Below are 25,571 nucleotides of genomic sequence, written 5' to 3'. Positions count from 1 at the left end.
CTTATTTGCAGGCATCACATGTTTGGACCCCCGCCTTTCTCCTGTTTCCATAATGCAACAACTTGAAAAACAAGTTGGGTCCGGATATACCATACTGTCCCATGATCTTTAAATTGGACAATATCACCATTTAGTCAAACAAGAGACATCTATATTTCCTAACTAACCATATTCAAAACAGACCCTCAAGTTTCCTGTCCTATACAGCAGTGGTCCCCAACCACCGGGCCGCGGACCGGTACCGGTCCCTGGATCAATTGGTACCGGGCCGCACAAGAAATAATTAATAATTTCCGTTTTATTTATTATCCAAGTATGAACAATCTTTTATTTTGAAAAACCTTTTATTTTGAAAAATGAAGTGTTTATTACTCATATTATTGTTATTATTGTTATTATTCATATTATGCAGAGCCCGCTCTGCATAATATGCGGTGACCGGCTTGGACATAAGCAACACACTTCGGGTGTCATTGTCTACCATCACTCCCAGATGGGACCGTCTCATTACAGAGAAACAAGCTCAGGGCTCCCATTGATTTGGCGTTATGGTGAGTTAAAATTTTCATTCACTTTATATTCGTTTTTGTGGCGTATCGGTATCTTATTTTGCAGGCATGTTTATACGTTACCATAGCAACTAGAGTTAGCGTTAGAGCAGTGGTCGAGAAGAGGAGAGCTTGTGAGTCTTAGCGGGCACACAAACATGCAGAAGCATGATCTGACGCTTCAAACTTTATTTCCGCTGTTAAATAATAAATAATATATTACAATATAACCAGCCCCCCCCCCCGGGCCGCGGTAAAATTGTCAAGCGTTGACCGGTCCTTGGTGATAAAAAGGTTGGGGACCACTGCTATACAGGATGCCTATTGTAAAACGTATGGTCTGACTTGTCATGTGTCCAAGAGACCCTCTTGTCTCATGTTTACTTATTAATGTCAATCATCAATACATTTAAGTATTAAACTTTAGCTGTGTTAATGTGTTCTTCTTAGTTCATATACTTCAGTATTCTGGGATACGTGGCCATCCCAAGTACGCTTAAGTCACCTCCGATGCATACCTGGTAAAAATGGGCGGAGCGAGAATACTTCCGGGTCCTCGCTGTTCGCTTACTTGAGAATTGGAACAGCACTTGAACAGTACCGGAGTACGCAAGTACGCAAGTACGCACAAGTACGCACAAGTATGGATATTGAGAAACGGCCGGTGTCTGCAGAACCAGAGACCACAGTTTCAGGAGGCTACGCATTTACTCAACAGCGCCACTACGTGGACAACACAGAAGACAACTTCTGTTTATACATTTGAAACCCACCACGAGTAAACCAGCAACAAGTTGGCCCAGCACAAACCAAGTAAACAAAGAAAATAGATAAAATAGAGGGATTTCATTTGTATTTTTTACAGTGTTTCAAATCGCAGTATTGTGGGTCTAAAAACCATAAACTTTGTATTTGAATTACGGTTGTTTGATCCTCGTTCTCACGAGGTGTTTAAAAAGTGTCACTAATGTTTGGTTATACTCACTGACAGAGGAAAACATAATAACAGGACATCTTCAACCTGAACCTGCTGACAAGTTTGAATGCTGCTGATGAACACGAAGAGGAAGAGGAGGAGGAAGAGGAGAATACCTGAGCGTGTCCAGTCTCCAGTTAGGACTCTTCAGTCCAGCAGACAGCAGCTTCTCTCCTGAGTCTCCTGGATGATTGTAGCTCAGGTCCAGTTCTCTGAGATGGGAGGAGTTGGAGTTCAGAGCTGAGGTCAGAGAAGAACATCCTTCCTCTGAGACCAGACAACCTGACAGACTAGAGTTAAGAAGATATGATGAACTCAGTGATTCAGAAAAAACATCTTCATCAACAAGAACCTTAAGAAGCAAAGAGTCTGAGTCAGAGTTCTGACCTGAGAGTCTCCAGAGAACAGTGAGGACTCTTCAGTCCATCACACAGCAGCTTCACTCCTGGATCCTGCAGGTCATTGTTACTCAGGTCCAGTTCTCTCAGATGGGAGGGGTTGGAGTTCAGAGCTGAGGTCAGAGAAGAACATCCTTCCTCTGAGACCAGACAACCTGACAGACTGGAGTTAAGAAGATATGATGAACTCAGTGATTCAGAAAAAAACATCTTCATCAACAAGAACCTAAAGAAGCAAAGAGTCTGAGTCAGAGTTCTGACCTGAGAGTCTCCAGAGAACAGTGAGGACTCTTCAGTCCATCACACAGTAGCTTCACTCCTGGATCCTGCAGGTCGTTGTTACTCAGGTCCACGTGTCTCAGATGAGAGGACACAGAGCTGAGGACTGAGGACAGAGCTTCACAGCTTCTCTCTGAGAGTTTACAGCCACTCATTCTGAGGAGGAGTTCAAGAAAATCTATTCACATATGTAATTAAAAAAATAATCAGGGACAGGTGAGGAGCGAGAGAAGGGTATCAAGGAGAAACTGCGAGCTTTCAGAAGGCAGTCCCCATCCTCTCCAGAAGAAGTATAAGCTTTGACTGATTTTTGAAGAGTTGTAAAGCTAAACAGAACGTGCTATATTCACCACATGATGAGAATATATATACAGGCGAGGGTTGCTGTATAAGGACACATTTTCTGTGGAATGAACAGAGACCTTTTCTTTTCTTTTTTAGAGCGCCATGGTGGGGGCCCTCAGCCCACAGGTGGGAGAGGCTTTCCCTCACAGCTAGATATTTTATCTAGCTCAGGCCAGGGTCTTTTCTTAGAGACCCCAGCCTTGGGATCACTCTTTTTGTTTATCCTTTTTTCTATTTCTTGCTTATGTTTAGTGTTGTTATTTCTTCAGGGACCAGATCTTTCAATTTTCATCTTGTTAAGTTTGTTGGTACACTTACAAGTAAATAAGTATGGCTAGTGACAAATAGAGTTGTTCCGATTCCGATACCAGTATCGGAAAAGCCTCCGATACTGCCGAAAATTCTGGTATCGGTATCGGCGAGTACTGGAGTCCAGGCACCGATCCGATACCACGTAATTTACTGGTTAGCTCCGTTAGCGCTGATACAGTTCTTCTTCGCTGCTCTTAAAATAGTTGCGCTGTGCTGCCATCGGCAGCTGCCGTTTTAGGGGGGCGAAGAAGAATTGATCAACCTGGGACACGTTAAATCAGAAAAAGGAGCTAAGTTGGTGCATCATGTCGGCGGTTTGGCAATATTTTACAGTTGAGGCTCCCACAAGTAAGACAGCAACATGCAACATCTGTAAAGACTCAATTTCGAGGGGTGGCACGAGTGTCGCAAGTTTTAACACCAGCAATTTGATTAAACACTTGAAGACGCGTCACGCTAAAGAGCATGAAGAGTTTAACGCTACTAAAGCTAAGGGGGGAAAGAGGGACAAACTGCAGCAGCAAACTCTGGAAGGTGCCTTCAAGCGTTTTGATAAATTCCCCAAAGACAGCCAAAAAGCGACGAAAATAACAGACACAATTTTGGAGTTTATTGTCCTGGATGACCAACCCCTGTCTGTCGTCGAAAATGTGGGATTTCGCCGCTTAATGGAGCATTTGGAGCCAAGGTACTGTTTGCCAGGTCGTAAATATATCTCCGAAACTGCGCTACCCAAATTATACGAGACAGTTAGGGAACATATTTCGTGTATGCTGAAAGACGTGGATGCAATCAGCTTTACCACGGACATTTGGACCTCCGACGTGAGCCCAATGTCTTTACTAAGTTTAACGTCACACTGGGTGGAAAGAGAGACAGCATTTACCCCTCGAAGTGCGGTGCTGCACGCTAACGAGTTCCGAGGGTCACATACTGGCACATTAATTGCCGAAGCAATTGAGGGGATGCTAGTGAAGTGGAAAATTCCCAAGTCCAACGTCCATGTTGTTTTGCGCGACAACGCTAGCAACATGAAGAAAGCCATGGACGAGATGGATGTACCAAGTTTGGGATGCTTCGCCCACACTCTCCAGCTTGTGGTGCATGAAGGGCTACTGTCACAGAGAAGTGTGAGTGACGCACTGGCGAATGGTAGGAAGATAGTCGCCCATTTCAAACACTCGCCACTGGCTACTTCACGCCTGGAGGATATTCAAAAAGATCTCCAAATGCCCACCAAACGTCTGCACCAAGACGTAGCAACAAGGTGGAACAGTACCTATTATATGGTCGAGAGTTTACTGGAGCAGAAGCGGTCAATTTCAGCATATGGAGCTGACCACGACCTGCCAGTTACCCTTACGGCTAACCAGTGGGCTTTACTGGAGAAAACAATCACTGTTCTTGTACCATTTGAAGAACTGACCAGACAGATTAGCTCCTCCACCTCTTCTGCAGCTGAAGTCATTCCCTCAGTCACAGTGCTGAAACGCCTGCTTGCTCGGGAGAACCAGGGGGACACAGGGATAAAAACTATGAAAACAACCCTTCTTGAGGCTGTCCAGAAAAGATTCAAGACCATCGAGCATGAGCCCTTGTATGCAGTTGCCACTCTTTTAGACCCAAGATTCAAAGACAGGTATGTCTAATATTTTTATTAAATGTCTATATTTAGCAAAATTATGAAATGGTGTCTGGATAACTAGACATTGCATTACTGATTACTATTGCATTAATATGTTACCACTAAAAGCAACTATGGAGGAAGTGGTTTATTTATTTTACACAATTATACATTTATTAATTATTTTTTATTGTTGTTTCAGATACTTCACAAGTGCAGACAGCATCAAACATGCCAAGGATGCTCTGACCCAAGAGGTGGAAAAGATGGAGGTGTTACAGAGCAGGACCACACCTGAGGGAGCCGAGAGAGTGCCAGAAAACCCCCATAAAGCCCCCCGTATGGAAGCACAGCCGGACAGCAGCAGCAGCAGAAAGAGCAGCTTGAAAGGCCTGTTTGAGGAAATCCTGCAGGAGCATGATGAGGAACGTGGGGCAAGCAGCACAAGCACGCAAGTTCAAATACAGACATATTTGACAGAGCAAACGGTCCCACGCTCAGACAGCCCATTCCATTACTGGGGAGTCAACGCAATTCGGTTTCCCACCCTGGCTGCCACTGCTGCAAAGTTTCTCTGTGCTCCTTGTACCAGTGTTGACAGTGAGAGACTGTTCAGTGCAGCGTCCAACATTGTTGACGCAAGAAGGAACAGGCTAGGAGGAGAGAGGGCAGAAATGCTTATCTTCTTGAAGAAGAATCTGCCTTTGCATTTGAAATTATGAGCAATACTAAATTGCTAGAAATGCTACTGCAATGTGTAGCCTACTTGTTTTAAAGTATTTTTTGTTTACTGTGTAGCTGCTGCTCTTTTGATTTGTGTTTTTTATGTTTACTTTATAGGTTGGTGTTGCACTATTGTTAAATACTGCACTATTTAAAGATTTAAATTATTATTTTATTACATAATGCTGCACTTTAATTTGTTTTTTATAATTATTCCTGTATTTATTGAAGTTGCCGTTGCACTACTGTTTTTTATACTGTTCTATTCAAAAATAAATATAAAAAAGATGGCTTCCATTTGCTGTATTCATTCATGTTTTACAAAGGGTTTAACCTGAGCAAGGCCTTACCACAATGATAATCATATCACAGTATCACACGCAGGTATAGTATGATTTTTTTTTTCTTAACACGCTGGTATCGGTATCGGTACTCGGTATCGTCCGATACCGGCAGCACGAGTATCGGAATCGGTATCGGGAGGGAAAAAATGGTATCGGAACATCTCTAGTGACAAATTAAAATTCATTTCCTTTAATGTCAATGGGCTGTTGAATCCAGTTAAACGTAGTAAAATCCTATCTAAAGTGAGAACAAAACAAGCCCATGTGGTTTATTTACAAGAGACCTATTTGACAGACAAGGAGCATATAAAGCTAAAGAAAAGGGGTTTTATAAATCTGTTTTTTTCTTCATACAAATCAGGGCATAGAAGAGGAGTTGCTATTCTCATTTCAAACAAGCTACATTTTTAAAAAGTATTCGAAATGGGTGATAAAGAGGGCACGTTTATTTTAAGTAAGGGGTAAGATAGATGGGAATCCAATTACCTTACTGAATGTCTATGCACCCCCAGGGAGTGACATTAGTTTCTTCCAAAAAATAACCTATATCATGGTAACTGAAACAGAAGGCCTCTTGATCTGTGGAGGGGATCTAAATATACATCTGCAGCCAAAGTTGGACTCATCTTGTGGAAAAACCCAGGATAGGAAGTCCTTCTATAAGAAAGTAAACACTATTTGAGGAGGTGGGCTTGATTGATATATGGCGAGATTTTTTCCCTAACAGAAGGGATTACACTTACTACTCTGCTCCTCACTCTCTCTATACAAGAATAGATTATTTCATAACATTTGGGAAGGATAAAGATAAAATACATACTTGTGGAATCGGGACAATAGATCTAAGTGACCATGCACCAGTATACTTATCCGCTGATTTTGGCCTGCGATCAAAAAATAATACATGGAAATTGAATTCCAGTCTGTTGAATGATCTGTCTTTTAAGGCACAAATTAAATCAGAAATGTGTCTCTTCTTAGAATTCAATGATACTGGAGAGGTTTCACCTCCCATGTTATGGGATACTCTGAAGGCTGTTCTGAGAGGGAAAATTATAGCAATATCGTCATTTAAGAAAAAAAATAGGAATAAAAAGTTAGAGGATTTAAAAAACAAGCTAAAGGTACTAGCAGGAAAACATAAATTAGATTTGGCACAGAATACATTGAGAGAAATTAGACACACCAGGAATTAAATTAATAATTTGGCCACACAAGAAATCGAGAAAGATTTAATGTTTCTGAAACAGAAACACTACGAAAGTGGCTCCAAATCTATGAAAGTATTGGCATGGAAATTGAAAAAAAGGATAGCCGAAAATACAATTCATAAAATTAGGGATCCAAGGACAAAAGCGATAAAAAATAAACTAAATGAAATTCAGGAAGCTTTTGAAGTGTTTTACAAAACCTTATATTCTGAAGTCCCAGGTGGGAGTGTGGCCCAAATTGACAGCTTCCTGAATTCCCTAGATTTACCCACTCTCGATGAAAATCAAAATAAAATGATGACTGCGGATATAACTGAAGAAGAATTAAAAGTTGCAATTGGTAGACTTAAATTAAGCAAATCACCAGGAACTGATGGCTTCACGGCAGAGTGGTACAAGGAATTTAAAAAAGAACTAAGACCGGTTTTACTTCCTACTCTGAATTGGGCTTTAAAAAATGCGCAAACGCCACCCAGCTGGAAGGAGGCAATAATTTCAGCCATACCAAAAGAAGGCAAGGATAAAGTGGAGTGTGGCTCTTTTAGGCCAATCTCTGTTCTTAATGTGGACTATAAATGATTTACTTCTGTTATGGCCAAACGATTAGAAGAATTCCTGCCGACACTGATACATAATGATCAGACAGGTTTCATACACCAACGCCAAACACAAGACAATATACCAAAGACACTACATATTATGGATCATATACAAAGAAATCAAACTGAAGCAATTGTGATGAGCGTAGATGCTAAAAAAAGGCCTTTGATTCGGTTAACTGGATTTTTCTCTACAGAGTGTTGCATAGAATTGGCTTCCACGATACAATTATTAAAACCATACAGGCACTATATGACAAACCTACCGCCAGGGTCAAGGTCAATGGATATTTGTCAAATAGTTTTACCCTAGAAAGGGGCACCAGACAGGGCTGTGCATGGTCACCACTACTCTTCGCATTATATTTGGAACCACTAGCTCAGTACATCAGACAAAGAGAAGACATTAAGGGAATCATTATTAAAGGGACGGAATATAAATTGGCTTGTTATGCAGACGATATTTTGATACACCTTGTGCAACCAACTCACTCTCTGCCTAAATTGATGCAAGCATTTGAACAATATGGCCAATTATCTGGGTACAAAATCAACATGAGTAAAACCCAAATACTCTCATATAACTACTGCCCACCAAGAGAAATCAAAAGTAGCTACCCCTTGACATGGCAAACAGAGTCCTTTAAATACTTAGGCATCAACCTACCAAAAGATCTTACAAAATTATCGGAATATAACTATTCACACATACATAAAAAAATAAAGGATGATATAGCAAGACAGAACTTAATTCCCTTCTTTAGCCTTAGTTCAAGAATTGACTCTATTAAAATGATTATATTGCCAAGAATTTTATATTTATTTCAAACATTGCCAATAGAGATTAACCAAAAACAATTTAACGAGTGGGACAAACTGCTATCCAGGTATATAGCAGTTCGCCTCAAAACCTTACAGCTGGTTAAACAAAAGGGAGGATGGGGCTTGCCTTATTTTAGATAATATTATTTTGCAGCGCAGATGAGAGCAGTGGTATGCTGGTGCAACCCGTCATATACAGCTCAATGGAAAAGCATTGAGGAAAAAATGCCCTCCATCCCCATACAGGCAATTTTAGCTGATAATAACTTGCAAACCCACATAAATAACATTGATAATCCATGGGTGGCGTGAACCCTTAAAGTATGGAAAATTATTATAAAAGAACATAAACTTGAAAATTATATTTTGGCTCTTAAATGGTGTGCTTATGATTCGGATTTTAGACCTAATAAATTGGATTCTAGATTTAAGGACTGGATAGCTAACGGTATAACAGCCTTATGTAGAGTAATGGAAGATGGAAAGTTACTCAGTTTTGAAACGCTTAAAAGGACACATGTTTTAGAAAAACAAGACTTTTATAGATACCTGCAGTTACGGCATTACGTCAATACAAAGATGAAAAATCTAACAAAGATAAACACATGTCTAATTCCATTTTTTACAAAAGCCTACGATTCAGAAGCTATTAATAAAACTGTGTCATGCTTATATAAGGGTCTGTCTAATTTGAAATCTCACTCTTCTTCATATATTAAAATAAAATGGGAGAAGGAAGGAGAGATAAATATATCTGAGGAAGAATGGACAACAATTTGGAGGTATCAATGGAGATGTACCAGCTCACAGAAGTGGAGGGAATTTGGATGGAAAAGCTTGATTAGGTACTTTATTACACCTTCTCAGAAGTCTCACTATGATGATAATTCCCCTGTCTGCTGGAGGAACTGTGGAAATCTAACTTGTACATAGTTGCTAATGTGTGTTTTTCCTTTTTTCATTGTTTGTTTTTTTTGTCTAGGCATTTAGAGCAGACAACAGATGTGAGATGTATGCATGTATGTTTTGCCGGATGTGAATGTCTGTTTCTGAATGTCAATAAAAATAAATTATAAAAAAAAAATAATAATAATAATAATCAGAGTAGAATTGTCCATATAAATCAGCTGAGCACCAACCTGAGAGTCTCCAGAGAACAGTGAGGACTCTTCAGTCCATCACACAGCAGCTTCACTCCTGGATCCTGCAGGTCATTGTTACTCAGGTCCAGTTCTCTCAGATGGGAGGGGTTTGAGTTCAGAGCTGAGGTCAGAGAAAAACATCCTTCCTCTGAGACCAGACAACCTGAAAGACTGGAGTTAAGAAGATATGATGAACTCAGTGTGTGGCAGTGGGGTATGGTTAGAGTGGCGGCTGCTGGAGGAGAGGGAGGAGTGGCTCAGCCGGTGATCAGACAGCTGGACAGAATCAGGTAATCAGTCAGCTATATAAGCACACCTGTAACCTGGTTCTGGTCTCTTGCAGTAGGCTGGGTCCGGAAGGAGGAAGCAGGAACGAGAGAGAGAGAGAGAGAGTGCGACGACGGCTGATTATTTGTATGTTTGGTGGACTTTTTCCGTTGAAAATAAAAGATTATTTTCCACCACCACGCTGACTGATCCTTCCTGAACCCGCCGTGAGCAGCGAAGCTCACATCTGGCGCCTGAACAGGGACCCATGGAAGGACAGACGCCGCTGTCGCTGGCACTTCAGCACCTCGCTGCGATGCAGGAGAGCACCACCGCGCTTCAGCAGCAGCAGTCCAGAGTCCTCGCGGACATCGCGGCGGCCCAGCGGGACGACCGTGCTCTCCTGCGGGAGCTGCTGCAGCGCTCTGGCCCAGTCCTGAGCCAAGTCGGGGCCGATCTCCGCCTGTCGCCCTACAACGGATGACCGTGGAGGATGATCCAGAGGCGTTTCTGGACATCTTCGAGGGCACGACGGAGGCGTGTGGGTGGCCCGAGGAGGAGAGGGCGGTCCAGCTCCTCCCCTTGCTCACCGGGGGGGCGCAGCTGGCCGCGCACAGTCTGCCAGCAGCCGCGCTTCACAACTTCGCCCAACTGAAGAGAGCCATTTTGGACCGGCTGGGCAGGACTCCGGAGGGACACTGGCGGCGGTTCAGGGGACTCTCCTTTGAAGAAGCCGGCCCCCCCTTTGCATACGCGCAGCAGCGAGGCGCTGGCTCCAGCCGGGGACCAACTCTGCAGAGGACGTCGTGGGACAGGTGGCGCTGGAGCAGTTCATGGCTGGGTTACCATCGTCGACTTCTAATTGGGTCCAGTGCCACCGACCCCCCAACATCGAGGCAGCGGTCGTACTCGCAGAGGACCACCTCTCCCTTCCCCGGCGGAGCATGAGGGAGGAGGCCAAGCCAGCAGCGCTTCCTGCTGGCCGTCCCACTCCAGCCCCAAGGAGGAGATTCTCAGCGACCGCCACACCAGCCCCTGCACCACACACACACACACACACCTGGAGCCTGCATTGCTCCGGTCCATTAATAACCCTCTGCCTTCTGTCCCACAGGGCCCAGCCTACGTGTCTGATCACTCGGCACCCCGGGGGGCTCCTCAGACGCCAGGGCAGGTGTGCTGGCAGTGTGGACAACCTGGCCACATCAGGGCAGAGTGCCCCCTCATGGAGGTGGGGCAAGTGGTTCGGGTTGCTGGGCCGCCAGCCCCCTCCCACGGTTCGGAAGGGACGTACCGTATACCGGTATGTATACAGGGGGGTACACACCAGGCTCTGCTGGATTCTGGTTGTGAACAGACCATGATCCATCAGCATCTGGTTCGACCGGGGGCATTGTTAGAGGCATCGTGGGTGAGGGTGAGGTGTGTGCATGGGGATATTCACGATTATCCAGTGGTGGCCCTGGAAATTTATTTTAAAGGGAAAAAACATAGAGTCAAGGCTGGAGTTAGTACTCACCTTACGCACCCTTTAATCTTGGGAACAAACTGGCCGGGGTTTGCGAGCTTGGTGGGGGAAACTATGAGGGTGCGGTCACGTACGTCAGGGAAATGTGAGTGGTGTGCTGTGCTTAGTGGTGAGGCGGAGGTGCCGCATCACGACGCTGCCAGGGGGGGCGCGGGGCCGGAGGGGCCAGCACAGCTGGCTCCAGGGGGCCCGCAGATTGCTCCCATGGAAGATTTTCCACTTGAGCAGTCTCGGGATGAGACCCTCCGTCATGCTTTTGACCAAGTGATGAAAATTGATGGTTGCCAGGTTCACCCTAACACAGCACTAACTCACCCCTACTTTGTTGTCATTAGGGACAGATTATACAGAGCGAGTCGTGACGCTCGGACCGGGGAAGAGCTCACCCAGTTGTTAGTACCGAAAAGCCGCCGCGAAACAATTTTCCAGACGGCTCATCACAACCCCATGGCAGGCCACCTCGGATATGATAAAACACTGAACCGGATCATGGCCCGATTTTACTGGCCGGGCATTCGGGCGGATGTAAGTCGGTGGTGTGCATCCTGCCGTGAATGCCAGTTAGTTAACCCACCGGCCACCCCAAAAGCGCCATTGCGCCCATTACCACTTATTGAGGTCCCTTTTGATAGAATTGCCATGGACCTCATCGGGCCATTAGACCGGAGCCCACGGGGATATCGCTTTGTGCTAGTTCTAGTGGACTATGCAACGCGCTATCCCGAGGCAGTGCCCCTGCGCAATATCTCTGCGAAGAGTGTTGCGCAGGCGCTGTTTCAAGTTATCTCCCGAGTTGGGATCCCGAAAGAGATCCTGACTGATCAGGGCACATCATTTATGTCACGTACACTACGCGAGCTATACGAATTACTGGGCGTCCGCTCAATCCGGACTAGCGTCTACCATCCCTAAACCAACGGCCTGGTGGAGCGGTTTAACAAGACACTAAAGAACATGATTCGTAAGTTTGTGCACGAGGATAGCCGTAATTGGGATAAATGGTTGGACCCTCTGTTGTTTGCAGTGCGAGAGGTTCCCCAGGCCTCCACAAAATTTTCTCCCTTTGAACTCCTGTTCGGCAGAAAACCTCGGGGTGTCTTGGACCTGGTTAAGGAAAACTGGGAGGCGGGTCCAAGCACCAGCAAAAATGAGGTACAATACGTCCTGGACCTGCGAGCAAAACTCCATTCACTGGGTCAGTTATCACGGGAGAATTTGCTCCAGGCCCAGGAGCGTCAACAGCGGCTGTACAACAGAGGGGCAAAACTTAGACAGTTTTCACCGGGAGATAAAGTACTTGTATTGCTGCCATCATCTAGCTCTAAATTGCTCGCCAAGTGGCAAGGGCCCTTCGTGGTCACACGGCGAGTGGGGGATGTTGACTATGAGGTTGTGCGTTCTGACAGGGGCGGAGCAACACAGATTTACCACCTCAACCGCCTCAAAGCCTGGAGGGAGATGGCGGCTGTTTCTCTGGCTACCACCGTGATCGAGAGAGATGAGTTGGGACCGGAGGTGACTAAGTCGAACCAGTCAGCGCCAGTCCCAGTTGATGACCATCTCTCAGCGGGCCAGAGAGCAGACGTGGCCTTGTTGCAGCGGCGGTTTGCTGATGTGTTCTCTCCCCTGCCAGGGCGCATAAGTCTCATACACCACCACATAGAAACACCTCCGGGCGTGACAGTGCGCTCACGACCCTATCGGCTGCCAGAACACAAAAGGAAAATTGTTCAGGCAGAACTTCAGGCCATGTTGGAGATGGGGGTAATAGAAGAGTCCAACAGTGACTGGTGTTGCCCCATCGTGCTGGTTCACAAGTCCGATGGGTCAATACGGTTCTGTGTGGACTATCGTAGGGTCAACGAGGTGTCCAAATTCGATGCCTATCCAATGCCCCGGGTCGACAAACTCCTGGATCGGCTGGGCACGGCTCGTTTTTTCACGACACTGGATTTAACCAAGGGCTACTGGCAGATTCCCTTGTCGCTAGAGTCCAGGGAAAAGACGGCCGTCTCCACTCCGTATGGTTTGTACCAATTTGTCACTCTTCCGTTTGGGTTGTTCGGGGCTCCAGCTACATTTCAGCGCCTCATGGACCGGGTGCTGCGGCCTCACTCTGCATATGCCGTCCTACTTGGATGATGTCATCATTCATAGTGAGACCTGGGAGCAGCATGTGCAGCAGGTGGGAGCAGTGCTTGAGTCCCTGAGGAAGGCGGGGCTCACGGCCAATCCAGGGAAGTGTGCGGTTGGACGGAGGGAGGTACGGTATTTGGGGTACCACTTGGGGGGCGGCAGGGGCGACCACAGATACAAAAGACTGCAGCGGTTGCAGCCTGCCCAATTCCCAAGACAAAAAAAGAGGTCAGGAGGTTTCTGGGGCTGGCCGGTTACTATAGGAGGTTTGTTCCAGCTTTCTCGGAGCTGACCAGCCCCCTAACCGACCTGACCCGAAAGGGTGCCTCAGATCCGGTCCAGTGGACGGAGCCGTGTCAGCTGGCGTTTGAGAGGGTAAAGCGAGCCCTCTGTGGGGAGCCACTGTTATACACTCCTAACTTTTCTCTCCCTTTCGTCCTGCAGACCGACGCCTCGAACAGCGGGCTGGGGGCCGTTTTGTCCCAGGAGGTGGAGGGGGTCGACCGCCCCGTACTGTACATTAGCCGGAAGCTGGCTCAGCGGGAGGTGAACTACAGTACGGTGGAAAAAGAGTGCCTCGCCATACGGTGGGCGGTTGGTGCCCTCCGCTACTACCTCCTGGGGCGCCCATTCACCCTCTGGTCGGACCATGCCCCGCTCCAATGGCTCCACCGCATGAAAGATGCCAACGCGCGGATCACTCGCTGGTATCTGGCGTTACAGCCCTTCCGGTTCAAAGTGATCCATAGGCCGGGTAACCGCATGGTCGTGGCTGACTTTCTCTCCCGCTCCGCGGAGGGGGGGGGGAGTGGGCTTGCGGCCGGTGGGGTCCCGGCCTAAGTCGGGCGGTGGGGGTATGTGGCAGTGGGGTATGGTTAGAGCGGCGGCTGCTGGAGGAGAGGGAGGAGTGGCTCAGCCGGTGATCAGACAGCTGGACAGAATCAGGTAATCAGTCAGCTATATAAGCACACCTGTAACCTGGTTCTGGTCTCTTGCAGTAGGCTGGGTCCGGAAGGAGGAAGCAGGAACGAGAGAGAGAGAGAGAGTGCGACGACGGCTGATTATTTGTATGTTTGGTGGACTTTTTCCGTTGAAAATAAAAGATTATTTTCCACCACCACGCTGACTGATCCTTCCTGAACCCGCCGTGAGCAGCGAAGCTCACACAGTGATTCAGAAAAAACATCTTCATCAGCAAGAACCTAAAGAAGCAAAGAGTCTGAGTCAGAGTTCTGACCTGAGAGTCTCCAGAGAACAGTGAGGACTCTTCAGTCCATCACACAGCAGCTTCACTCCTGGATCCTGGAGGTCATTGTTACTCAGGTCCAGTTCTCTCAGATGGGAGGGGTTTGAGTTCAGAGCTGAGGTCAGAGAAGAACATCCTTCCTCTGAGACCAGACAACCTGACAGACTGGAGTTAAGAAGATATGATGAACTCAGTGATTCAGAAAAAAACATCTGCATCAACTAGAACCTAAAGAAGCAAAGAGTCTGAGTCAGAGTTCTGACCTGAGAGTCTCCAGAGAACAGTGAGGACTCTTCAGTCCATCACACAGCAGCTTCACTCCTGAATCCCGCAGGTCGTTGTTACTCAGGTCCACGTGTCTCAGACGAGAGGACACAGAGCTGAGGACTGAGGACAGAGCTTCACAGCTTCTCTCTGAGAGTTTACAGCCACTGAGGTCTGAGGTAGAAAACAGTGATGAACAAAAGTTTAAACATGTTTGTCTTGTGCTCTATAGAATATGTCTTATTAATATTTATATACTGATCCACGTACAGAGCTTTGTTGGAGGCTTTGACCACTGGCATCAGCTTCAGAAGAGCCTCCTCTGAAGCAGAGTATTTCTTCAGGTCAAACTCTTCCAGATCTTTTCCTGGTGACAGTAAGATGAAGACCAGAGCTGACCACTGAGCAGGAGACAGTCTCTTTGTGGACAGGCGTCCTGATGTGAGGGACTCTTGGATCTCCTCCATAAGAGAACGATGGTTCAGTTCATTCAGACAGTGGAACAGGTTGATGCTTCTCTCTGCTGACAGATTCTCACTGATCTTCTTCTTGATGTACTCAACTGTTTCCTGATTGGTCTGTGAACCACTTCCTGTTTGTGTCAGTAGACCTCTTAAGAGCTTCTGATTGGTCTCCAGTGAAAGACCCAGGAGGAAGCGGAGGGACAAGTCCAGGTGTCCATTTGGACTCAGTAAGGCCTCGTCCACAGCACTCTGTTGCAGATGATTCAGTTTAGGTTTTTTTCTAAACAGTCTGGGCCACTGGCTCGTTGTTGGTTCTTCTGACAACAGATTTGTTCCAGAGGTGATGAAGGTCAGATGAACATGAAGAGCAGCCAGAAACTCCTGAACACTCAGATGGACAAAGCAGAAGACCTTGTCCTGGTACAGGCCTCTCTCCTCTTTAAAGATCTGAGTGAAGACTCCTGAGTAAACTGAAGCTGCTGTGATATCGATGCCACACTCTGTCAGGTCTGATTCATAGAAGATCAGGTTTCCTTTCTGCAGCTGCTCAAAAGCCAGTTTCCCCAAAGACTTAATCATCTTCCTGTTCTCTGGACTCCAGTGTGGATCTGTCTCAGCTCCTTCATCATATTTGACCCTCTTCACTTTGGACTGAACCACCAGGAAGTGGATGTACATCTCAGTCAGGGTCTTGGGCAGTTCTCCTCCATCTCTGGTTTTCAGCATGTTCTCCAGAACTGTTGCAGTGATCCAGCAGAAGACTGGGATGTGGCACATGATGTGGAGGCTTCGTGATGTCTGGATGTGGGAGATGATCCTCCTTGCCTGCTTCTCATCTCTGAACCTCTTCCTGAAGTAGTCCTCCTTCTGTGGGTCCGTGAACCCTCTGACCTCTGTCACCATGTCCACACAGTCAGGTGGGATCTGATTGGCTGCTGCAGGTCGTGTGGTTATCCAGAGGCGAGCAGAGGGAAGCAGTTTCCCCCTGATGAGGTTTGTCAGCAGCACGTCCACTGAGGTGGACGCTGTGACGTCAGTCAGGATCTCAGTGTTGTGGAAGTCCAGAGGAAGTCGACACTCGTCCAGACCATCAAAGATGAAGACCACCTTAAAGTCTTCTAACCTGCAGATTCCTGCTCCATTGGTTTCAGTGAAGAAGTGATGGATGAGTTCCACCAAACTGAACTTCTTCTCTTTCAGCACGTTCAGCTCTCTGAAGGTGAAGGGAAACATAAACTGTACGTCCTGGTTGCTTTTGTCTTCAGCCCAGTCCAGAGTGAACTTCTGTGTTAACACTGTTTTCCCAATGCCAGCCACGCCCTTTGTCATCACTCTTCTGATTGGTCCGTCTCTTCCAGCTGAGGCTTTAAAGATGTCTTCTTGTCTGATGGATGTTTCTGGTCTGTCTGGTTTCCAGGAAGCTCTTTCAATCTGTCTGACCTCATGTTCTTCATTGACCTCTCCAGTCCCTCCCTCTGTGATGTAGAGCTCTGTGAAGATCTCATTCAGAAGGGTGGGGTTTCCTGCTTTAGCCACGCCCTCAAACAAACACTGGAACTTCTTCTTCAGGTTTGATTTGAGTTCACGTCGACAAGCTGAAGCTCTGATTTCTGACAGAACACAAGAAAATAAATCAGTGAGTGGATCATTGAGAAAATAAGATGTTCTTCCTTTCACATTAAAAGTCCTCTTACTGTCAGCTAGCTTCTTCTGCTTCATCCTCCTTAAGAAGTCCCCTGTGATCTTCAGAAAGGCCTCTCTGCTGCTCCTCTGCTCCTCATCCTCCCTCTGACTCTCTGAGACTTCTGTGTGATCTGTATCCAGAACCTTGTGGATCTTCTTCAGCTCGTTCTTCACAAAGCAGATGATGTTCTCCTCCAGCAGCTGGAACAGAACATGTGAAGTTTAACCTCAGATGATCAGTGACAGAGTGAAGTCCTGCAGGTCCACAGAGCAGCATCCAGACTGTCAGGACCAGGAGCCTCATGTATAAAAGAGTGCGCAGCTTTCATACTAAAAGACGGCGTACGCACAAAATTCATAAAGTACGTACGCAAAGAAAATCTCAGATTTATAAAACTGTGCTTACGCCAAGTCCTGCGCACCTTTTCTTTATACATCCCATCAAACGTGAAACTGAGCGGAGATGAATGAGGAACACACCACGCCCACCCACAAATGAATATACAAATGACTCTAAAACGCCTTCGTCCTGAAGAAAAAGGACAACTGCGGCTGCAAAGAAAGAGGGAAATAAAAGAAAAAGAAGGAAAGTGCACGATCAGCTCGTCAATTTAAGATGTATAAATCTGTAAAAATAGATTATTTTGGTCGTTGTTTTTTGGAATTAGTGATAAACACAAAGGAACTAAATGTCAGGGTCACAGCGACTGCTCTCATATTAATATTGATGCTTCAAAAACTGGCTGTGCATTGATAGTTGATCCTGTGCATGTTTTTTTGTGGTGTAACATGTATGTTTAGACATGACTGATCCATGTGAGCTGAATTTACCGATTATTTCAACAATCTATAAGTGTCACACGTCATCATCTACACACATTACGCACAAAATAAGCAGACAGAGTTCACGGAGTTACTCCATGTAACCATTCATTACTGTCACTGATTGTGTTGTGGATGCTGCGCCTTTCTCTTCCGATGAAAGGGGCAGCGGTGGCGGAATAACTTTTTCATAGTTATTTCGTTATCGTGTGGATTAAAATGGGATAAAGAAAATGTTCTACTCAACGTTCAAGTCCCGTTTTCTTACAACAAATGAGTCTGTAACTTTATTTTGTGTTTAAAACATTATAGACTCACGTGTGTTCATGTGTTCATGTGTTCATGTCAGCAGCTGTGTTTACATATTCATCTGTGGAAAATTAATTTCAGTAATTTGCTCAAAGTAAATAAGTGAGTCACACACACACACACAGGTTTGTAGTGTGTGTGTTCGCTCACAGGATCAGTTTCGTCTTCAGTGTCCTCTCTGATGTTATCCACATATGTTCAAACGTACGTGGTGTATCAGTATTGTTTGTCACAGAAAATTCATGTTTGTCAATATTGCAGCGTCTCCACCTGACAAGAGTTTGCGGAGCTCTCGGCAAATTCTCACGGCAGCTCGAGAGTTTTCGCTGCGATGCGCTAACTTCCACGCCAAGTACATTTTTATACATGCCGTCTGTGTGTGAAAGCAAGCGTACGCCGTCTTTTTGTGCGTACGCACGGTTTATACATGAGGCCCCAGGACTCTGCTTCAGTATTAACAGTAGTGTCATGTTTGTACATTTACACACCTTAAATATGGAGTCCAGGTCTGCTCCATGCTGCTGGACAGACTGACCACTGAGAACCTCTGTCCTCTGCTGATCAACTCTGAGGAGAAAAGATTCCGTGTCATTTACTAAACAATCATTTGTTTCTACGAGGTTTTCAATGTGCTGCACCTACGATTCTTCTTCAGCCAAGTTCACATGACATGAGTTTGACAGGTTGAAGACAAAAGTCCCTGAAGGACAGTCTCTAGTGTTTGTTATGTGTGAAGTCTCAAAGACACAATCAGAGAGGCTTGTCCATGAGTCCCTGACCAATCATGGACTCTGACTAGATTTACTGCTGGAAACGTATTCAGAGACGAGGACAGGCTGAAGACGTTTAGTGGAGACAGAAAAACAACATTGGTCCACCAAAGAGAAGAAGAGTGTTTTTCTGGATTCAACATGTTTTGGACTAGACAGGCTCCCCCTGGTGGAGGATCATGTAAGTGTGTGTTACTATGTGTGAAATTCTTACATCAGTTCACCATGTTTTTGTCCATCCCTGAAGTTAATATAACGATCTATAGACAAGTCACTCTTCATGGACACACAGCTGGGTCCAGGTCCAGGACCGACAGAGTCTGGTCCCTGTTGATGGATCCTCCTACAAACACAGGACATGACATGTAAAAACAACATCTGCTGTGATTGATTTCATTAATGATCTACAGTATCAGGAGACACAAGGAAAACAGGTTTGTGTCAGAAATGGTTGAGTGTGACCCAGATGGTGTCAAACACTACACTGATTAACACATTTAAGACTTCCACATCTTCAGTCAGATCACTTTACCCAAACCCAACCACGTGAGCCAGGACTGTTCCACAATTATTCAACATTTTTTATTTTTTCATGGGTCCAGATCTGAGATTAAATGGGGATTGGTCTATTTGGGACTTGGGTCTGGGTCTGAATTCTCAAATATTGGTGTCTCTGGTGCTACATGGTGGATCTTTTGAGTTGTTGACCTGTGAAGACCTCCACCCTCCATCATCTGACCTCTGTTCTCGTTTGAAGTTCAAAAGTTCCTCCATGGACTGGTCACTCTTCATGGACACACAGCTGGGTCCAGGTCCAGGTCCAGCAGAGTCTGGTCTCTGTTGATGGATCCTCCTACAAACACATGATGTGTAAATAAAACACTGAGCTGTGACATGGAGACGAGTCACATGATCCATGAGATCCTCATCTCACCTCTGACCCTCATGTTCCTCACACAGAGTGGTTTTAGAGGGCGGAGCTTCCTCTTCACTGTCCTTGATCTGATTCATAGCAGAGCGCCACCTGCTGGGAGAATAAAACTCGCTCATTACAAGTTCTGCTAACATGGGTGGACCACATTGACCTAATGTGGGCCGGTCAGCAAGAAGACTTTTTTTAACCACAGAATTGGCCGACATGACCCTCATTGGCTGACTGAACAATCGGCACAGCCCATTGGTTTATGCTAATAATGGACTGTCAGTCACTCAGTTACTGGTTCATTTCATGGTTTAAACAGAAGAGCCCGCCCTCTGGTGGTCAGGTAAGAAGCTGCCCAATAGATAGATACATATGTATGTTAAACATCTGGACTTTGAAGAGATGTCGTTAATTGTGACAAGTGAGAATAAACGTTTAATTTAACTTTAGTTTCTTAAATCTTATCAAAATATGACCTCGTCCTCTGGATCCTTTTTTTTCACCTACAATGGCTGTAATCTGTTTTCACCGGAAACATAAAATGATCAGTCACTATCTGATCTTTCAGTCCAGCAGAACTTCTCTTTCACCAAAAGCACAAATGTCCTCTAAACCAGTGATTTCCAAACATTTTAGTCGCTGAACAACAGAATCAGTGACGTGAGATTCATGAGCTTCACAGTAAAAACATCACGTCGACAAAAAGTTACAACTTTTTCATTTTCAGTGCATTTCTTTTTCAATCCGTGTTTCTGCTGCACGTCACATGTACTTTTATGTGTTATCGTCTATGTGTTTTTTTATATTGTTTATATGTGAAATAAACTAAACAGCTGATGGAGACTGAGAGTGAGTCAGAGGAGGCGGAGTTAAGTCATAAGAACATGATGGATCTGTAACAGGGAAGTGATTGTTTTGCAGTTAGCAGCACTAGCCAAGTTAGCTGAGAGAGGATCCACTTTTCAGACAAAGGTCAAAGTAAAAGAAAACGAGTTCATATCTTAGGAATTATTGAAGAGGAAATTCCACTTTTCACTGTAGCTGTCACTTTTACTCCATGATTGATTCTTTAGCTGTGACAAAGGAACACGACTCTCTCTACAAAAACAAACACAGTGAACTTGTAGAAAAGTCTTTTGTTACAACCAGGTGACGTTTGAGCTCCAAACAACACTTGGTCGTTAACAAGAGTTTGTGTTTATAGATGTTACATTTAAATATGTTTGATGTCAAACCATCACTCAGTGAATTAAGACCATACAGAAGTTCAGCTCGTGGGTTCTGAGCATCCACGTGATTCCAGTGTGTAATATCACATGTCAACCAGCAGATGTCAGCATTTATACTGTGTCAGCAGAGCTGCTTCAAAAGGGTTGGGCCTTCTTCACGTTCAGAGGAACCAGGACATGTTCACATCCCATAATAAGACAAGTTTGCAGTATTACACCAGACATTTAAGCCTCTCTAAGTCACTACAGGGTCAATTCATTCTGTGTAAAAACCTCAGTCACTGAACAAGAGTCAGTGACGTGAGATTCATGAGCTTCACAGTAAAAACATCACGTCCACTCAAAGTCACGTGTGATGAGATGAGTTTAGTTTCGTTACCTTGTGAAAGCAGGAAATGATCGTCATGAAGCTGCTGAACGTCTGTGAAGTGATTCTGCTGCTGAACAGGAAACAAACCACAGACCAAAGTTTTCTCAAGTCTCATCTGAAGGAAATGTGATGAATGTGATCAAATAACTGCTCTGATCTCAACTTTACTCTAATCGACTCGACTCAGTTTAGTACCAGCCATGTTGTTTTCATGACTTCATAGCGCCTCCTCAAAGTGGGCGGAGTCATCACAGCAAGCCTGCGTGATACTATGGTGACGTAGTTTTCAAAATAAGACGTTACTAATAAAAGTGCAATCAATCGTGCTGATTTTAAGACATTGGGTCACATTGTCCAGAAGCTTTTGAACGAAACATTTTCCCTAATTTATTTAGATTTTTACTGTACAATAAAATCACTTTGGCCCATAAGTTCTGACAATGCTGAGAAAAAAAGAGACAACTTTGCAGATTAATTTCTCAACATTTATACAGTAAAACTAGTTGATAATGAGTGAGGGAGTAGTCAGCATGCTCCTGAGATCAACTGTACCAACCATTGTCAGAACGTATGGGCCAATGTGTTGTTATTGTACAGTAAAAATCTAAATAAATTAGGGAAAATATTTAGTTCAATAGCTTCTGGACAATGTGACCCAATGTCTTAAAATCAGCATGATTGATTGCACTTGTATTAGTAAAGTCTTATTTTGACGAGTGATCTCGCTCGGTCTCAAACTAGCGCTGATTCTCAGCCGACTCCCAGCATTCACCGTAAGTTCGAGTGCACGGGCGCACTTAAAAACGAATGACGGCTCACTTGACCGCAGTGATTATTGTTCCATTTTAAGACACAATAAAAATCAACGGTCAACTACTGTCTCTGCTGTTTGGCTGTTAGATGAGATGTATTCTTGACATCTGTGACGGAGCGACTGTAACTAATGAGCACACACACGCGCTAGTAGAGCGCAAAGACGCACACACACTCCAACACACACACACACACACACACACAGACAGACGCATACACATACACAACTGCTTTGCCAGTTTCCAGCAACATTTGTAGACCGCCCAGGGTGCACACACTTACTGCTGCTACATTATCATCCTGTTAACATTTAACTTGGTTCAAACTTACTTAGCCCTCATCCTCAGTTTGTGTCGCAGCATTTCAAATAGTGATGCGCGGGTCGGGATTATTTCCAACCCGCGGGTCCCGCATTTAATGAATCATTTGACCCGCTCCATCCCGCACGCACCACCGCATCTATTTTCACACCCCGCCCCGCCGCAATTAAATACACGTTAAATATGTCATTGAATAAGGCTTTTATTCTGTCTGACAAATGTGCTTGAAAACAGCCCATAGAGTGGCACTGGAAACGACAAATTAAAATCTTAATAAAAATAAATATATATAGCCTTCGTATAAAAATAAACAATAAATAAATAATAAAATAAAATAAAATAAAATGATGCTTGCATTTGTGTGGGTATTAGTTGCAATAAAAAGAATAAATAATAACATATTAACCACATAGGCTATAACAGAGCGCCCATCTTCAGGCTACACCTGTTTTCTAAAGGTTTCTTATAGCACATATAATATTATAAACTGTACCACATGTGGCTATTTTCTTGAAGGCATTTAACACTGTGCAAAAAAAGAATGGCATCAACTGTGCCGGGGTTTAGTCTGTTTCGCCTGGACTCGAGCACCCGGCCGGCTGAGCTGAACGTCCGCTCGCTCGATGCACTTGTTGCTGGGATGCAGAGAATCATCCTTGTCACCTTGGCAACCAGAGGGAAGGCCTTTGACTGCGACTCCCACAAACTTAGAAGATCGTCCCCATCCCACAAGAACTGGCTGTCAATGTAGCGCTGAACCTCGTCTTTCTCGCCATCTTCTTCACCGTAATCCTCCCACTCGCTGAACTCATCTCTTTTCTTCTCAACTAAAAAATAAAATTGAATAACATAGTTTTACTATTTTGATTTACATTATTCCGCCGTAGGAAATTGTTGATAAATAAACCATCAATACACTGTTATGGAGGATTTCTTATTATGCCTATTAGTCACTGGCGTCTGGCGCAACCTACCTCGGACAGTGGCATCTGGCTCCCCCGCTGGGGGTGGTGTTAGCGCTCTGTCAAATTCCCTGAGAAGTCGTCTGGCCTGGTCGTGGACAGCGTTTCTCTCCTCAGCTGGAAACATCTTGAGGGACTTGAAACGTGGACAAAGAAATGTCCCAAGCTTGTGTGTGACGCTGATGGACAATGTCTCCTTTAAGAGCTGCATTGCCCGTGCTCGGATATAAACCATGTACTCCGCATCACCATATTGTGGCTCGCAGTGTTTCTTCAGTTTCTAAAACCAAAGCACCACGAGTTGAATAGTTGGATATTTGTCACCTTCCAGTTCTTCACTCGCAGTTTGAAAAAGCATCAAGAACTCAGTGATCGTGTTCAACACGTCCAGCTGTCAAGCTGATCTTTGTCTTCCATGGCTTGTTGGATTTCACGGTACTGTTTGCTGACTGACTGCATCATTGCAACTTCACTGTTCCACCGTGTTTCACGTTCCTGTATCACAGCGTGCGGGAGGTGTACAACAGCACTGGACTTCTTTAGGTAAGTCACAAGGCTTTTGCATTTGTCAATTATTTGAATTTGAATTTGAATTTGAATGACTTTATTCCTCCCCCAGGGGGGGAAACACACATTCACAACAGCTCAGTTAAGAAAGGTGAGAATAGAATAAAAGTAAAAATAAGAATAAAAAATATAAAATAAAAATAAAAATAAAAATAAGATAAAATAAAAAATACAATACAATACAATACAATAGTAAGACAATTACCAAAAGATAAAAAGTAAAAAAGATAAAATTACACACTAATATAGAGTAGTATCAGGTAAAGTGAGTGGACATTTACGATGAGTTAAATAACTGAACAGCAGTGGGGATGAAGGACTTTCGGTAGCGCGGGGGGTGGGGTGTTGGAGTGAGGTGTTTTGGAGGTGAGGACGGTTGGTGGATGGTGGCTGTAGCCGCTGGAGAGCAGGCGTGTGAGGAGTGGGGGGCAGAGGTGGAGAGGGGAGGGGGGCCCTGATCGAATCGGTTGAAGTATTGATTCAGTTCAGTGGCCCATCGCTGGTCCCCCCCTGCTGTGACTCTGGCTCCACTCTGTCCATGACCTGTGATGTTCTTCAGGCCTCTCCACACATCCCTCGTCCTGCTCTGCCCCATCTGCTCCTCCAGTTTCCTCTTGTAGACGTCCTTAGCCTTCCTGATCATCTGCTTGAGCTCTCGCTGGACTTTTTTCAGCTCCTCTCTGCTCCCTGAAGCAAACACCCTCTTCTTCTTGTTCAGCAGGACTTGAAGTTGAGGGGTCACCCATGGCTTGGTGTTGGCAAAGCACCGCACCCTGCGGGTTGGTGCGACGTTCTCCTCACAGAATTTTATGTAATCTGTGAAACAGTCATTGAAGCCGTCGATGTTATCACCCATGTGTTGTAATCGTCAGTCCACATGTCAGTGGTAATTGCAATGCCACAATCCAGAGCTTTATTAATCTCTTTGGCGAGGATTTCTTTTTTGTCTGTGGCCGTCGCTTTGGCTCTGTCGCAGACGGTTTGTCTGTGAGGAAGTGCACTGCTGGCATCCACACGTCCATAACGTGCACCTACGTTATTAAGTGACTGGGCTACAGCACGGAATCCATCGCCAGAAACAATGTCAAAGGGACGCAGATCTTGACAGCACAATTCAACACAGGCGTCGTGACCTCAGATTTGACTTGCGTTGGAATTTTGTTACTTTTAGGAAGGCGGTGATACCACTCTGAGACGCGTCCTTCTTCTTAGACCCTCCACAAACATGTCTTGTCATGCTGGACGTACCCGTCTTGTGGCTCTCATGCTTGTACAGCTTATCACAGGAATTGCATTTCACGTAGCCAATGCTGCTGTCGTCTACTGCACTAACTACCTCACAGAAATTGTCCCAAACATGAGATTTAGCAGCTTGGCCTTCTTTTCTTTTAACTCTGTATTCTCCCGACCGTAATCTTTCCCTCACTTCTTCTTCCATCTTCCCGCTTCTTTTGATTCTGGTTTGTTGTGGCCGCTGCCTGGCGCTTTTGTGACGTCAGGTCGCAGGTGGATTTACCAGACATATTTAATCCCTCATGTCCCGCCCCACCCGCCCCGCCAATAAAGTGAACATTTC

The 25,571-nt window shown here is 45.2% G+C and overlaps 1 protein-coding gene across 1 annotated transcript in view; it reads left to right on the top strand.

The window, feature by feature from the left end:
• LOC131443506 (NLR family CARD domain-containing protein 3-like) overlaps positions 1 to 25,571 on the top strand; it is a 158,394-nt gene that overhangs the window by 79,250 nt on the left and 53,573 nt on the right. The window lies entirely within an intron of this gene.

This window comes from Solea solea, chromosome 17 (assembly GCF_958295425.1).
Source record: "Solea solea chromosome 17, fSolSol10.1, whole genome shotgun sequence".
NCBI classification, from domain to species: domain Eukaryota; kingdom Metazoa; phylum Chordata; class Actinopteri; order Pleuronectiformes; family Soleidae; genus Solea; species Solea solea.
This window is presented reverse-complemented; position numbering and strand designations above follow the sequence as displayed.